This window comes from Mesoplodon mirus (assembly GCF_964341445.2).
Source record: "Mesoplodon mirus genome assembly, chromosome: 4".
Lineage (NCBI taxonomy): Eukaryota > Metazoa > Chordata > Mammalia > Artiodactyla > Ziphiidae > Mesoplodon > Mesoplodon mirus.
Window position 1 is genome coordinate 113,278,659 of NC_138979.1, and position 14,632 is coordinate 113,293,290.

At 43.0% G+C, this 14,632-nt stretch overlaps 1 protein-coding gene across 8 annotated transcripts in view; it reads right to left on the minus strand.

Annotated features, from left to right (window-relative positions):
* Positions 1-13,455, minus strand: part of CHD8 (chromodomain helicase DNA binding protein 8) — a 56,961-nt gene extending 43,506 nt beyond the window's left edge. For 4 of the 8 annotated variants that reach the window (XM_082619405.1, XM_082619401.1, XM_082619402.1 and 1 more), the window contains exon 1: positions 13,372-13,455. The gene's annotated coding sequence lies outside the window, so the exon portion shown is untranslated. Of the gene's footprint in view, positions 1-1,572; positions 1,854-13,371 lie in introns of those variants that run through there. The other 4 variants (XM_082619400.1, XM_082619399.1, XM_082619404.1 and 1 more) reach the window with 4 other exon arrangements.
* Between the last annotated feature and the right edge of the window lie 1,177 nt (positions 13,456-14,632).

The window sequence follows — 14,632 nt, forward strand, 5'->3', positions numbered from 1 at the left end:
ATAACTTGTCTGTCCAATCATAAAGGACTTAGTTTTAATTCTACTCTATACTTTTCCATCTCAATCTCCCCATACCTTTCAACAAAGCAGTGATTCTCAACTGGGAGATGGAAGGTATGCAAAGTTTGAAAATGTGCATTCGGTGTTATAATTTTATATTTGTCAAATGGAAAAGGAAAACATCTCATTGTTTAGGTTATTTATATTCAGTAAAACTGGACAACATGGGTAGGGGCGGGGGGCAGAGAAAGAAGTATGCCTGGTTTGGAAGGATTATCGACATCTCTGTGATGGGGTTAAGATTTCTTATGGTCTCTCAAAAGGGAGTTTATCATATTGTTTATGACGGATGAGAAACACTGCAACAGAAATTAGTCCAGCTGTCTAAGACATAAAATTACATAAACTGAACTACAGACATCCATTCTCCCTTTACAGATTTCTCTGTACTGTCCATCCTCTTAGAAGATAACAGACGAATGCCATATTGACAAAAACTGATCTTTTCTGGGGCGTTAATATGCACTTTTAGAAAGTAGCAGCCATGCCCACTTAACCTCTAACTGCTCAAAGAACAAACTATTTTACTTCAAAGTATTAATCTTGTTATTGGAAACTATCATTTCAAGAGGATCAGCGCAGGCAGGCAGGCAAACATAAACAGGATATGGAAACAAGATGGGTAGAAGCAGTTTGAAGAAATCCCTTGAAAATAAAATAAACCAGAAGGCTTGAAATGAAAATCACCAACATAATTTTAAAAGAGGAGGATTTAAAAACTGTACCATGGAGACATTTGTGAAAACCAAAGGGTCTCAAATCTTATAAAGAAATGGGAAATAAACATCCAAGGTGAATGGAATCACAATTTAGGGTCAGCAGAGGATAAGGATGGAAGGACACAGACCATAAGAAATAGAGCTATTAACTTGGAGCCAGCCAGGAGATTCTCCTCACGAAGATCGAGATCCTAGGCCATTTTCTCTGTCTTCACCATTCTCAATTCCAAATGTATGGCTACTCTGTTTTTGTTTTCCCAATTACCGAAGAAAGCACTCAAACCTCAATCAGGAGTATGGACATTTGGGGCAAACATGGCTGGTAAAGTGAGTCCTTCTGAATAAACAGGGAAAGCAAAATAGGCAACTATGAATGCTAAAAGCATGTTCGTATGTTCAAGGGGTAAAGGAGAAACTACAGAAATTATATGTACTCATGTGGAAGGGAAGGGGCAAGGTAAGGAAGTGCGGGGTTGACGGAGAGGGAGACGCGACTGGGGGCGGGGGTGGCGGGGACCCGGGTGCATTACCTGCTCATACTGCCAGGGCTGGTGCCAGTAAGGCCCACACAGCAGAGGCGGGAGATGTCGGGCAACTGGAGCCCCCAAAATGGAGGTGAGGTACATGCTCTTGAGGGAGTGAGCTAGCGGGGTGCCCTCCAGGGTGGGGATGGCCAAGACGGGAAGATGAGGGATGGGGGGGTGTGGATGCCCGGGTGGGAGCAATGTGAGGGTGGAAGCTACAGGCGGGAAGGCCCGACTAGCCCTTAGGTAGAAAAAGAGCTGTGCCTCACCTCAGCAAGGTAAGAGAGGTGCCTTTACCTGCAGCGGCCGTGGGGGGCCGGTTCGCCCCTCTCGCTGTCTCTCCAGCACCAGTTCCCCCTCCTCCTGCGCAGCCTAACTTGATGCTCCTGCCCGCCCCGCGCCCTCATTCGCTAAACTCCACTGCCACTCACAATAGGGTCAAACACGCAAAACAGCGCAATGGGCGGGACTAGACAGAGCTTCCCCCTCCCCCGCCACCGCGAGGTTAGGTTGAGAGCGCACGGAGAGGCCTATCCGGTTTCCAGGGCCGAAGCGAAGCCTGCAGCTTGCTTGAAAAAAAAAAAAGGAGCCTGGCCAGCGGAACGGTCTCAAGCTGCGGGAAACTAGTCCTGGCGATTAAATTCCCCCACCACCTACACTGTTTTCTGTACACCAAAGAGCGTAAACTCGGGAGGGAGGGTTCCACACTAGGCCAACTCCGCCTCCCTCTGAATCCCCTGCCTTCTAGCAGCACTGTCAACTCCTCTGCTGTAGTGACTGCACCTTATCCCACGACCCATTAAAAGGGGCCAAATCTTCCGTCCATCATGGGAGTGAGTCAGCCCAATTGCTGGAACATGGGGCCTTTTACTCTTAAAAGATAAAGTGCTCTCTCTGCCACAAGCCAAACTGCATTCTTGATAGCAATGAAAAACAGCCATGAGACGTGTAGAGGAAACTCTAAGTAGCTCTGAAGTTCAGTCTTGCTAAAGTGTAAATCACAAAGAAGAAATCAGAGGGAGATAAGATTGAAGGGATAGGTAAGGGCCATACCCTTCAAGGAAAAAGCCTTGAACACCATGTTAAAGCATTTTCTTCTAGGTGGATGAGGAGCCACTGAAACATGGAACGACATAATCAGAAATGCATTTTAGTTAGCTAACTCTGGCTGTTGGATAGAGAATAGATTTGGGGGATGATGGAACAGGGGACACAGAAAGTAGTCAGGAGGCTGCTGTGGTAAGTCCAGAAAAGAGTTGTATTGTGGATGCTTGCTGGGTTTTTTTTTTCCTGCTTCCCCCTTCCTATATTGGGAGAATAGCGCAAGGTTAAAAGTCTTCAATGGAAGAGTGGATCTTAATCCCCACTATAGAGCTGGGATGGGTGGGTGGGGGTACTGAAATGAGGGGCAGAGTCCCATCTCCTCTCCTTGTCGGAGAAGTACGCACATGACCTAGCCTAGTCTAAGTGGACACTCCTGTGGAAAACCTTGACTTTGCAGTGGTAATACAAAGATCCAGAACCAACCAGTTAGACAATATTCAGCAATGTCAGACACTGGAATTCTGCAGCATCATAAACAGACTGTTCAGGGCTATGATCCTGGCCACATTCTCCATGATTCCAACTTCCCTTGGTTTCAGATCATTTTCTAAATCAGATTCTCTAGCATTCCCACTGATTTTGTGAGCCACGCAATATCCTTCGAGTATGTTCCCCTTCTGCTTAAGTTAGCCAAAAGATGATTTCTGTTGTTTGCAACCAACAAGATGATTAGAGCCTGAATCATAGCAATGTGGTTCAAAAGGTAATGATAGGAAGGAAAGGCCAGAGCGGAATAATACTTAGGGGATAAAAATTGGTAAAACCTAGAGTTTACAGGGAAAGATGAGTTCAGCTATGTTTAGTCTGAGTTGCCTATAGCATGTTAAGTAGTGATAATCAATAGAAGGTTGGATTATAAATATAAAAGTTGGCTTGGTGACAGAGTTATCAGTATCAAAATAGTTTTAAGAGTGGAGATTACCCAGGGAGTATGAAGAGCAGAGCTAGTATATGAAACACTGCACCAATACTGTTGGGGAGACAACAGAGAATGTGAGGGGTCTGTGAAGAACTGGATGTCCATTCCAAAGAGAGCAGCTGCTATTCAGCTCTAGTTAAGTGTTGCCATATGGAAACACACATCCAAGATTGAGAGAGAACTTCAGGTTTTTCAAAAGCCAGAAATACAGAGTTTTATGTAAATCTTCTGGGTTTTAAATGCAGACAACTAATTTTTTTAAATGTTTTAAACACTATGCGTTAGAAAAAACACTTAGCTGGAAACCCCCAAATTTGAGATTTTCGGTGTAGAGTGAAAAAAGCTAAAGGGGAACCCAAGAGAACATCAGGATTTAAGAATCAGAATAAGCCACACCTACTAAGCAGGTAGAGAAGGCAAAGCTAGAGAAGCAGAGAGTGCAATATCACCGAAGCAAAGACAGTAGAGTCTTGCCGAGGGAAAGAGCGATCAATTGCATTGAACAAAGCAAAAATGTCCAATAATATAAGAACTTTAAAATGTCCATTGGATTTAATGCATCTCTACTTTTCACTGTCAAGCTAAGAGTAATCAGTCCCATATGAGCTTTCATAGTATTTTTGTTAAGTACTCTTTGGGGATAATTATCTTCTACTTCGTATTTTAGTTATATTTGTATGTGGAGGTATGATGAGCTTAAAGTCAGAGGGATCTGGGTTCAAATTTCTGTCCCACTAAGTAAATAAATCTCAGTCTAGTTCATTCCTGTGTACAAAGGGGGGTCAAATTACAGGGCCATTAATGAGGATTAATGAAACATCTCGCACACTTCTTGGTATGTAACCACTATTTCTAGGAGGTACTCAACGAATGTTGCTGGATAGACTATTTGGAAAAAAACTGTTTTTGCCAGTGTCTCTACCTACCTTGGAGATGCTAGGCAGCCTTAGAGGGAATCACCACCCAGATGAATGGAATTCAAAATAATTCATTAATTTCAGCAGGCTAATATCTATTGAGCTTGAATATGCACTGTAGCCCTTGTTTCCTCTACATTAAATCTAATTTACAGCAAACAGGAATAACTATACTTTAGATTCTAGCATCTAAAGATCATGTTCAACTAACCGGCTTCAGTCAGCCTAACCTGCTACAGATGTTCTAAGTCACTAGCATCCAACTTTGAGTAGTGAGAGACCTAAATTAAAACTCTCAGGGTGCCAAGGAAGGGTCATAAAGATTTCAGAAACACCCTCGCCGCCCAAACACTTTTTTCTAATGGCTTCCAGGACATCACACTTTTCTGATTTTCATTCTACCTCTCTGGCCAATTCTCCTTTGCTATTCTTCTCCTCTACCGGCCTTTAATTCTTGAAGTTCACCAAGCTTTGGTCCTAGGCCTTCTTTTCTTTTCATTCTATACTTTCTTTTCAAGAAGGTCTAATTCACGTACAAGGTCTCAATTCATTATTTTCTTCAACAAACTATCTATATACTTATGTCTCTCATTTATATCTCTGGGCAAGACGTCTGAACTCCAGGCCTGTTTATTCACTTGCTTACCCAATAGCTCTTCCTGATAGTCTCTCCAGTCTCCCTGGCTGACCCACTCGTCCAACTCTCCCTATAAGCTTGAGGCTTATTACCTCAAGGAGACTGATTCCTTGGTAGTCTCCTCCATCCACACCACCACGCACACACACACACACACAGAGGGTAATCATCCTCCAGCATCTCCTATTCAGTCATGGCTGTAGAGACCAGAAACTCTCTTCCTTACCACTCCTAACCAATATTTTAAAATCCTACCTTTACCTCCTAAACATCCCTCAAATCCATCCACTTCTGCCTCTACTACCATTCTGGATCAATCTACCATCCTCACTTCCCTGGACTATTGCAATTGCCTTCTAACTGGTTCCCCATCGATTTTCCCTATTTAATTCTTACTTATCCTTCAAAGCTCATTTCAACATCGTCATTTCAAAGAAAAGCTTTCCCTGAGCTCCCAGACAAAAAACAGTCAAACTTGTTGAATGTACATTACGTACCTGGCCCTCTTCTAAACAATGAAAATGCATCAGCAGTTTCAATTTTCTTAAACTTGAAATAACTATATTTTACAGATGAGGAAACTGAGGCACAGAAAGATAAGCAATTTGCCCAACATTCCACGGCTAATGAAAAGTGGTGCCAGATTCAAATTTAGTCAATGTGGCTTCTGAAGTCACATTCTTAACCACCCAACTATACTATGGTGTAGGCTACATGCCCCTATTACAAATTCTCTTGTAACATCCATAATTTCTCTTTTGTAGTACTGAATAACTGATTATATAATTCATTGTTTGATATCCATCCTCCCTCACCCCCATATTAGAATGCAAGTTGCATAAGGGCAAGGCCTGTGTATGACTTATTACAATATTTCCTTGGCTTATCAGGTGGTAATGGGCACTCAGTGTACTTCTGTGAAGGAATGCATTTTCAACTTCCAGCCAAAGGTGTGTGGTAGTGGGGCTGTGGAGGGGTAATGCAGAGGTATCTGACCAAAACCAAGGGCTTCTCCAGACTGCTGAGATAGTAAACAGGCAGTGACACATTTCCTACCAGAAACATTCAGAAGAGGCATCACAAAATCTTAAGCATCTTCACTTTTTAGGACCTGTAGCAGACACAGCTTTCAGGTATAGCAAAAGAAGCTGCATCCAATACACATAAAAGACTATTTTCTATAGTGTGGTAATCACTATTGAAAGCAATGAAATTTTAGTTATCTCCTTTAGGCTTGGGACCATAAATCCTCAGTGGTGGCCAATTTGAAACTATGGCAAGAAGTGAATGGATGAAACCATACCCATATATCTCAAAAATAGGGCATGGATTCATTCTTAAGTCAGCCTCATTGTAGATTTTTTTCCAGTAAAACTCTGGAGTTTTGGTCTAAGTCTGAAGACAGAATGTAAGAACCTAATCTTTAAGGATCACTGCCGTGAGGTCAAGTTAGACTGGATCTGGAGAAATTCCTCTTCACTGGCACATGTTCACCAAGGTGAAAATAATATTCTAGGTTCTAGATGAGGAATATCTAACTGGATTAATATATCTACCTTGTGTGACACCACTTTTGGACATCCAGCGTAAATAATGATATACATAATTTTTTTTTACTGAGGTAATACTGATTTATAATGTTACATAAATTTCGTGTGTACATTATTTTTCTACTTCTGTATACACTACAGCGTGCTCACCACCACAAAGTTACTTTCCATCCATTGCCATACAGTTGATCCCCTTTGCCCATTTTGCCCTCCCCCCATAATATATATATTTTAGGTAACAGAGTCCTGTTCCTCTTTATGCTCTCCCATACCACCCTCGCATGCCCTACTTTAATTGGGCCAAGTATACATATATTTTTTCAGCCTAACAGAAAAATATAAATATTTACTTACTTTTTTTTGGGGGGGGGGACACTGCATGGCTTGCACAATGTTCCCCGACCAGGGATTGAACCTGGGCCACAGCAGTGAAAACCCGGAATCCTAACCACTAGGCCTCTAGGGAACTCTTACTCAATTATTTATGAGGGATTGTTTTCACTGCAACATTTATGCTAAAAAAAAGCATGTGTGGCTGGGGGGGAGAAACACTGTTATCACACTTGTGCCTCTAGGCACAAAAAATGACCCAGCGACATGGGACTGATGAAAATTCAGTTGGCTAGTTTGACTTGCATAGGCTAAAAAATGGAGTTATTTGCAAGACTGACCAAGTGATTTTCCTCTGTAGAGCTTAAAGTATTTCACATAATCTTATCTTCAAAATAACTAAGTTAAGGCTTCCCTGGTGGCGCAGTGGTTGAGAGTCCGCCTGCCGATGCAGGGGACACGGGTTCGTGCCCCAGTCCAGGAAGATCCCACATGCCGCGGAGTGGCTGGGCCTGTGAGCCATGGCCGCTAAGCATGCGCGTCTGGAGCCTGTGCTCCGCAACTGGAGAGGCCACAACAGTGAGAGGCCCGTGTACCGCAAAAAAAATAATAATAATAAAATAAATAACTAAGTTAAATAAAAGAAACTATTTTTTTTCCTTTTAACAGAAATACAAAGACAAAAAGAAATTTTACATTCTCAAGGTTCTACAACTGCTAAATACACAGCTTTAACAGGCTATGGAATGCCTACTCGTCTAATGTTGTGGTCAAAGACAGGTCTCCTACAGGGGTCAGCACTGAATTTCTAAATGTAGGGAGACGATAATGAATGAGGCTTTGAAGTCTGACAGATCAGAGTCCTACTCCTGGTTAAATGATCTAACCTCACTCTCTTATTTTTTCTCTTCTGTAAAATGAAAGTAACATCACATACATTTCCAGGGTTATTCTGAAGATTAAAAGGTAATGTACAATGTTTGGCACACAGTAGGCAAATAAAAAGGAATTTATTATTCCCTGTCCAATAATTTAAAAACAGTACCACTAAAGGTTTCTCTCAAAGCAAAATTACTCCTTAGAGGTTTGGCTGAGCTGATCTGCTAAGCAGAATGGTGGGATACTAAAATAGATGCAAAAGTTTCATAATTAGAATAGCAGGACTGCTGGGCAGGATCAAAGGACTTAGTACTACTGTGCTGAGAAAGCAGTATAACCCTTTAACCTCAAAACCACGGAACAGACTTCAACCAGCACGGGTGGCTAGGCCAACATGCAGGTAATTCAATTAATCATTTTTTGTGTTTGTATGAACGATGCCAGTGTCTAAATACTCCATTTACTTCACAATGCCTGCCTGTGGGAACTTACAGTTCTCCAACTGACTAGGTTGTCCCTTGGTAGCTCACATGCCCAGACCCAGGTACCTCAACTTTTGACTCCATGACTTTCAGGAAAGCAGTGAATGGAAGTGACCACTACCCATATATATTTAATTCCTCATGGAAAAGGTCCCCCCAACAGGAGGCATACCTGAAAAACAGGCAGAAGCACTACACTTTATCGAAAAACTAATGTGTAAATAAACAAAGAATGACTGTGTACTGAGTGGAAGCAATGAAGAATAAAACACTGGGGACTTCCCTGGTGGCACAGTGGTTAAGAATCCGCCTGCCGGGCTTCCCTAGAGGCACAGTGGTTGAGAGTCCGCCTGCCGATGCAGGGGACACGGGTTCGTGCCCCGGTCCGGGAGGATCCCACATGCCACGGAGCTGCTGGGCCCGTGAGCCGTGGCCGCTGAGCCTGTGCGTCCGGAGCCTGTGCTCCGCAACGGGAGAGGCCACAGCAGTGAGAGGCCCGCGTACCGCAAAAAAAAAAAAATAGAATCCGCCTGCCAATGCACGGGACACGGGTTTGAGCCCTGGTCTGGGAAGATCCCACATGCCACGGAGCAACTAAGTCCGTGCACCACAACTACTGAAGCCCACGTGCCTAGAGCCCGTGCTCTGCAACAAGAGAAGCCACCGCAATGAGAAGCCCGCGCACCGCAGCGAAGAGTGCAACTAGAGAAAGCCCACATGCAGCAACGAAGACCCAATGCAGCCAAAAATAAATAAATAATTTTTTTAAAAAAAAGAATAAAACACTGAAAGTTCAGTGTTCATGCAACTTGGTAGCTCCTATTCAAAAGTCCTGAAAAATCTTCCCAGTCATTCAGTTTATTTAGATGGATGTATATCTGATATACATCTGATACCTGTAATAGAACATGAAAATCATAGAATATGTGAAGTATGACTTTCATGTTCTATTACAAAACTCTATTATGATTTGGTTCTAAGTAGGCAGCCAAACTACTGAAATCACTGATTTCTTCTAGAACCAACAAGAAATTCCCATATTACTAATGGGACTGGGTACTTCAGAATACCCATGTCCCAAAAGAATAATCCCTAAAGATATAATGTATCCCCAAAGTATGTAGTGGAGGGAAAAAAGGAGGCAGGATATTCCAAAGGTTTCTCTAATGACCATGAGAGACAATTTAAGAAACCCCAAAGACTTTACAGGTCTTGAATATCCTTCCTCTAAGGTGAAATTAAGAATTCAGTTAATACATATTCTTTCTCAGAGAGCTACTGATATAGTTTTAGGAGAACTACAAAACAAAACAAAAAGGTGTTGTTATTATGGAGTTACTAATTACTGGAATATTGGGACATTGCCTAAAGGATTAGAACTATCAGATTTAGGGTGCTGACATACAGTGGAGGAAAGAAGCACAGTTCTATTATTATCTAGTAATTTCAGTAGTATGTCATTTAATTACCTTTTTAAAATGAAATAAAGTCTGAAAATACCAAATAAAAAGAAGCCATACACAATAAATTTCTCTGGAAATGTACTGAGGGAATAAAATCAGGAATGGTTCATTCTTTCAGTTACGAAGCCAATCTTTTCTTAAAAATTACACATAAGAGTAAGTAATGTTTAAAATCCTTGGTTTGATGTTGAAATATTTTTGTACTTTTACTTGAACATGTTCTGGGAACTCTTTTCAAACAAACTAGTGAGAATATACTTGGTAAGTCTGAATAGGAAGAGGCTAGAACATTGTCTAGGCTTCCTACACTGCTCTACTGCTTGGAATACACTCCTGGATTCATCCCTGCTGAAGGTGAATGCAAAGAAATTATCTATGCCAGTCTTTCTGTTTACGCCTGCTAGGATTTTTATTATCATGTAATGTACATTTGTGGGTAGAAATTAAGTGCTTTATTTTTAAAAGTCTCCTGCTGCGATCTGAAAGCAAGAATTAACATATTTTAAAGTTGAGCATTTTGCTTCATGCGTCGTTCAACAACCAAGAGTCCAGTGAAGGATAGAAAGTGACCGGTGATAAAAGGGCAAAAGAAATGTTACCTATTGAACAGCTTAATGAGAAATCTCAGAGACTACAAAGAGGTGGACTTATTTTGCAATACAGAGACAATGAAAATCTTCAAGACAAAATGAATTAGTTTTTTAGGCAAAAAACAGAGCCAAATTACAACTTCATACAAGTGTACACACAAAACAGAGGTTAATGCTGGGGGAAGGTTATCCAGGATAAAATTCAAAATGTAATAAATGGTTAAATAAACCTTTAGGCAATAGTAAATGGTTCATACAACAGCTCTGTTATATAGAAATACAACTGTTGGGACCTCCCTGGCAGTCCAGTGGTTAAGACTCCACGCTTCCACTGCAGGGGGCGCGGGTTCAATCCCTGGTCAGGGAACTAAGATCTCACATGCCGCTCTGTGCGGTCCAAAAAAACCCCAAAAAACAAAAAACAGAAATACAACTGTTACTCGGGTGTTAGGCACCAAAGGAAGTATACTTTGAAAATTAGGATCTCTGCATTCTTAAGCAGCCTCAAGACAGATGCAAAAAGGGACAATGTAAGTGAATTAAAACAAAAGGCAAAGTGAACAAAATTGTAACAGAAGGATGAAAGGAAGAGCACCAACTCTGTGAGAAAGAGAATAAATAATTAATTAAAGAGGAGATACAAAAAGTTAAACTGAGTAAGATATGAAACGATAGTCTATCAATAGACTGAATGCTAAAAGTAAAATAGTAAATACTAAGTTGGTTACAGTAGTGCAAGGGTAGGTCGAGCAAAGACCTACAGATCAGGGGCTGGCTCGAATGCAACTCCAGAAGTGGAGTGACTTCTAGGGGTGAGGGTAGAGGGTCCAGAAAAATATCTGCCTTCTGTTTATCCTTCAGGTATTAGGCTAAACCTAAGCTCAGAAGATAGCTTAACTCTTGCAGGACTGTGGACAAACAATATCTTCAAAGCATTTAGTATTCATCTGAACACTGTGAAGACGTTACAGTCCTTCCACAGATGAGAATATCAAATCCCATTCTTTCAGTAAGCAAGCACAGTGCTTGGCACCCACAAATTAATCTTAAGAGGTAGTTTTGCCCAGAAATACTGCACCCTTTCCAAAGGAGATGTGTACAATGGTTTCTTTTAAAGACTAAGCCCCATCGCCATCCTACCTTACCTTCAAAAAATCAACTCTTTACATAAAATGGCAAATTTTTCTTGTTACAAGCAAAACTCTGAAGTGGTGGTTACCACAATACCAACATTCTTCCACCCCATCACCCAGCGGGTGCTGCAGAGAAGGCTGTCCCAGGAAATACAAGATCTGTGTTTCCTGGTGATTCACGACCAGCTCAGCAGATTTCTATTTCTATCATTTTCTATCCATGTCTAAATGGATTTTGTCAGTTTGGGAACTGACACACTCAAAAGGCCACATGTGGGCTTCCCTGGTGGCGCAGTGGTTGAGAGTCCGCCTGCCGATGCAGGGGACACGAGTTCGTGGCCCGGTCCGGGAAGATCCCACATGCCGCGGAGCGGCTGGACCCGTGAGCCATGGCCGCTGAGCCTGTGCGTCCGGAGCCTGTGCTCCGCAACGGGAGAGGCCACAACGGTGAGAGGCCCGCGTACCGCAAAAAAAAAAAGGCCACATGCACAGTATAGATCACACATGGGGAAGGTGACAACTGTGCAAGTACCCATGCAGTGCTCCATCAAATCCCTTATCCCAATCCACTACTCCTTTACTACTGCAGTTTTAAACCTTCCCCCAAGCCTGTCTTTACACACACAGCTACCCTCTCTTTGGCCAATGTCTTTCATCTTGCCTTGCAGACCTACTGGCATATCGCTCTTGCGACCTGACTTCTCAAATGAAAAATGTTGTTTCCCTTATCATAATTTTTCTTTTCTTTTAAGGGGTGGGATAACCCAAAATACTTGGAATGAGAAGCGTCCCATGTTCTGGCCCTAAGAGGCGGACCACAGTTTGTTCTGACAACTATTTGTTGATTAATACAAAAGAAATTCCTAAGCAGAAGACGTTATCTAATGAACTAAGAGAGAACGTTATTCAAATCACAAACTCACCTTCTAGCACCTAAAGTGCCCCACACCAGATAGGACCTCACGTGATGCTAAGGATAACCAGTTAGAGAATCCCCGACTGAACTGACAGGTTCAGAACAACATGAAGAGTAAACAATCTGTGGATGCTAATGTGATGGTAGGGTGTAGTAGACAGATAATGCAGCTCCTCTGGTGTTTGGGGCGTTCCACTATGTCTATTCTTTAAAAGAAAAAGACATCAAGTTCTAAGTCTTCGACTTCTGGCTCACTGTGCTCAGTCATTGAAAAGAGATTGGCTCACTAAACATCTATACACCACTATTCACCTCTTCCTTGAAGACCTTAATCATTTAGGACTGACCCTTAAAAGGTAGGAGCTTCTGCATCTGCACAGCTGCTGCAATGGCAGGGAAATTTCCTGCGACACTAGAGACAGGTAAATAAAGAAATTGCATTCGCTCCGAGGCAGGGGGAGGGGTCTTCTGGCACTGAAGAGTTTACATAATGCAACAGAAAACCAGTGAGCTCTGCAGACTTGTCAATGGAGATGCAAGGCTTGAGCTTCTCTCTTCCCACATCTCTGAACACGTCCAAAAACCTGCTCTGCTCTGCTCTCCCAAAGATCCACAGAAATTACACCTAAGAATGTAAAACAATCTGCACAGGCTCACCCCATGCTCTCTTACCCACCTTTATTGCTAAAATGCAAAAAAAAAAAAAAAAAAAAAAAAGCAATTAAAAAAGAAGAAAAAATCCCTAACCTCCCACTTCTGAGTCCAAAGTATGGAGTATCCAAACGGAGCCGGGGAGTTTTCCCTCCTCTGAAGGGGCAAAGGGAACAAGGAGCTGCCTCAAATCTACACGATACCCAGCAATGCAATGACAAGCCCTAAAAACTTCGCAGGGGCCGGCGCAGCCCCGTTCGCGGCTCGGCCCGACTCGGGCCCCTCGGCCCGGCAGCCGCCCTCTCCCCCGGCCTCTCACAAAGGAGAATGGTTCAGTCCAGAGCATCACCCAGCACCTGATCCCTTACAACTGGGGGACGGGCAGAGGGCGGGGGCGCGAGGAGGAGAATGAGTTATGGAAGCCAATTCTAAGAGCCTCAGCTTTTGCAAAGACCCTTGGACCAGCACTGAGCGGCGGGCGTGAGCGGAAAGCCTACCTGAACAAGTCCTGGTGCTTCCTTTCCAGCCAGCGTTTCAATTCACCCTTTCGGAGAACAAGGCGCCTTCCGGCGGAGCATGGCCAGCCCTCGGCTCAATCTAGCTTGCTAGTAGTCCATTCTCCCTCGCTCCGCCCACCTACGCTCCCACCCACCAATGGCAGGGCCTACGCCCCGCCTCTTCCAGCAGGGTAGTGTGAGTGCCATCCAGGAAGTCTCTTGAGGGTGGGAGGGCCTAAAAGGCTGAGGCAACCACAAATATGCCTGATTGAAAATAAAATTTGGCGGTAGCTCGGCTCTGACGGCTCTCAGTTCACGGACTTTCAGAGCTCTCGGCATCTTTTCTTGATCCCCGCAGTTGGGGGCGCTCTAAACGAAAACAACGTTTAGTTACCTGTTTCTGGGAAGCCATCTTGGATCGGGCTGGTGCCTTAGGGCGGGGAGGAGGAAGGAGTGCTTAAGGAATTTGAAGTCCCTTTCGGCGTTCTGTCGGACTACTTAGGTGCAGCCCCCATGTACTCTCCTTTAGATGATCAGAGTATCCCTCAGTCACGATGGGGAGAAAATCTAGAATAGTGCTGAATGCGCTTGGAGGCAGCCCCCACCCTCTCTCTCATACGAGGGGAGCGATCTTGACCAAATCAAAGCAAAAATGCATTCTCGGAATGAGTGGATTTTCCGAGTTCCTGGGATAATCCTCTGGAGACACCTCACTCCTCAGGATATCAGCATAAGATCAACATAGGTTATGCATCTATTCTAGATGCTTCTAATCCTTATACTTCACGTGCAAGGTTTCCAGTATTCTGACTTTGACGGTACAGAGTACTGCCAGTCAGTTGGAAATGAACAGGATTCAGGGAAGAATTTCAACTTTTTTTTAAAGGCCTAAGTTCATCAATAGACCCAAACTACCTGTGACTACAGATAGAGGGCAGAAGTCTTAAAGGTGAAATTATATGCAAGGAGGAGGGGCATTAAGAGACTGACTTAGGAACACTGGCTGCAGAGTAATGTTCTAATAACTGCTAATAATTTTAGTGTAGGTGAAATTCTCTTGCCCTCAATGAGAAAGATTTTCCTGTGTTTTCTAGTTTAAATCTCTACTGCTATTACAACTTGCTACAAGAAGTTTTTTTTTTTTTTTTTGAATTCTTGAGTGAAGGAAGTCTTTCCGCATCATTAAAGGAATTTCTCGAGTAACATTTGCATGGTCATACATGGTGGGAGCTCAGAGACCTTAAGGAGTCACACGAATCAG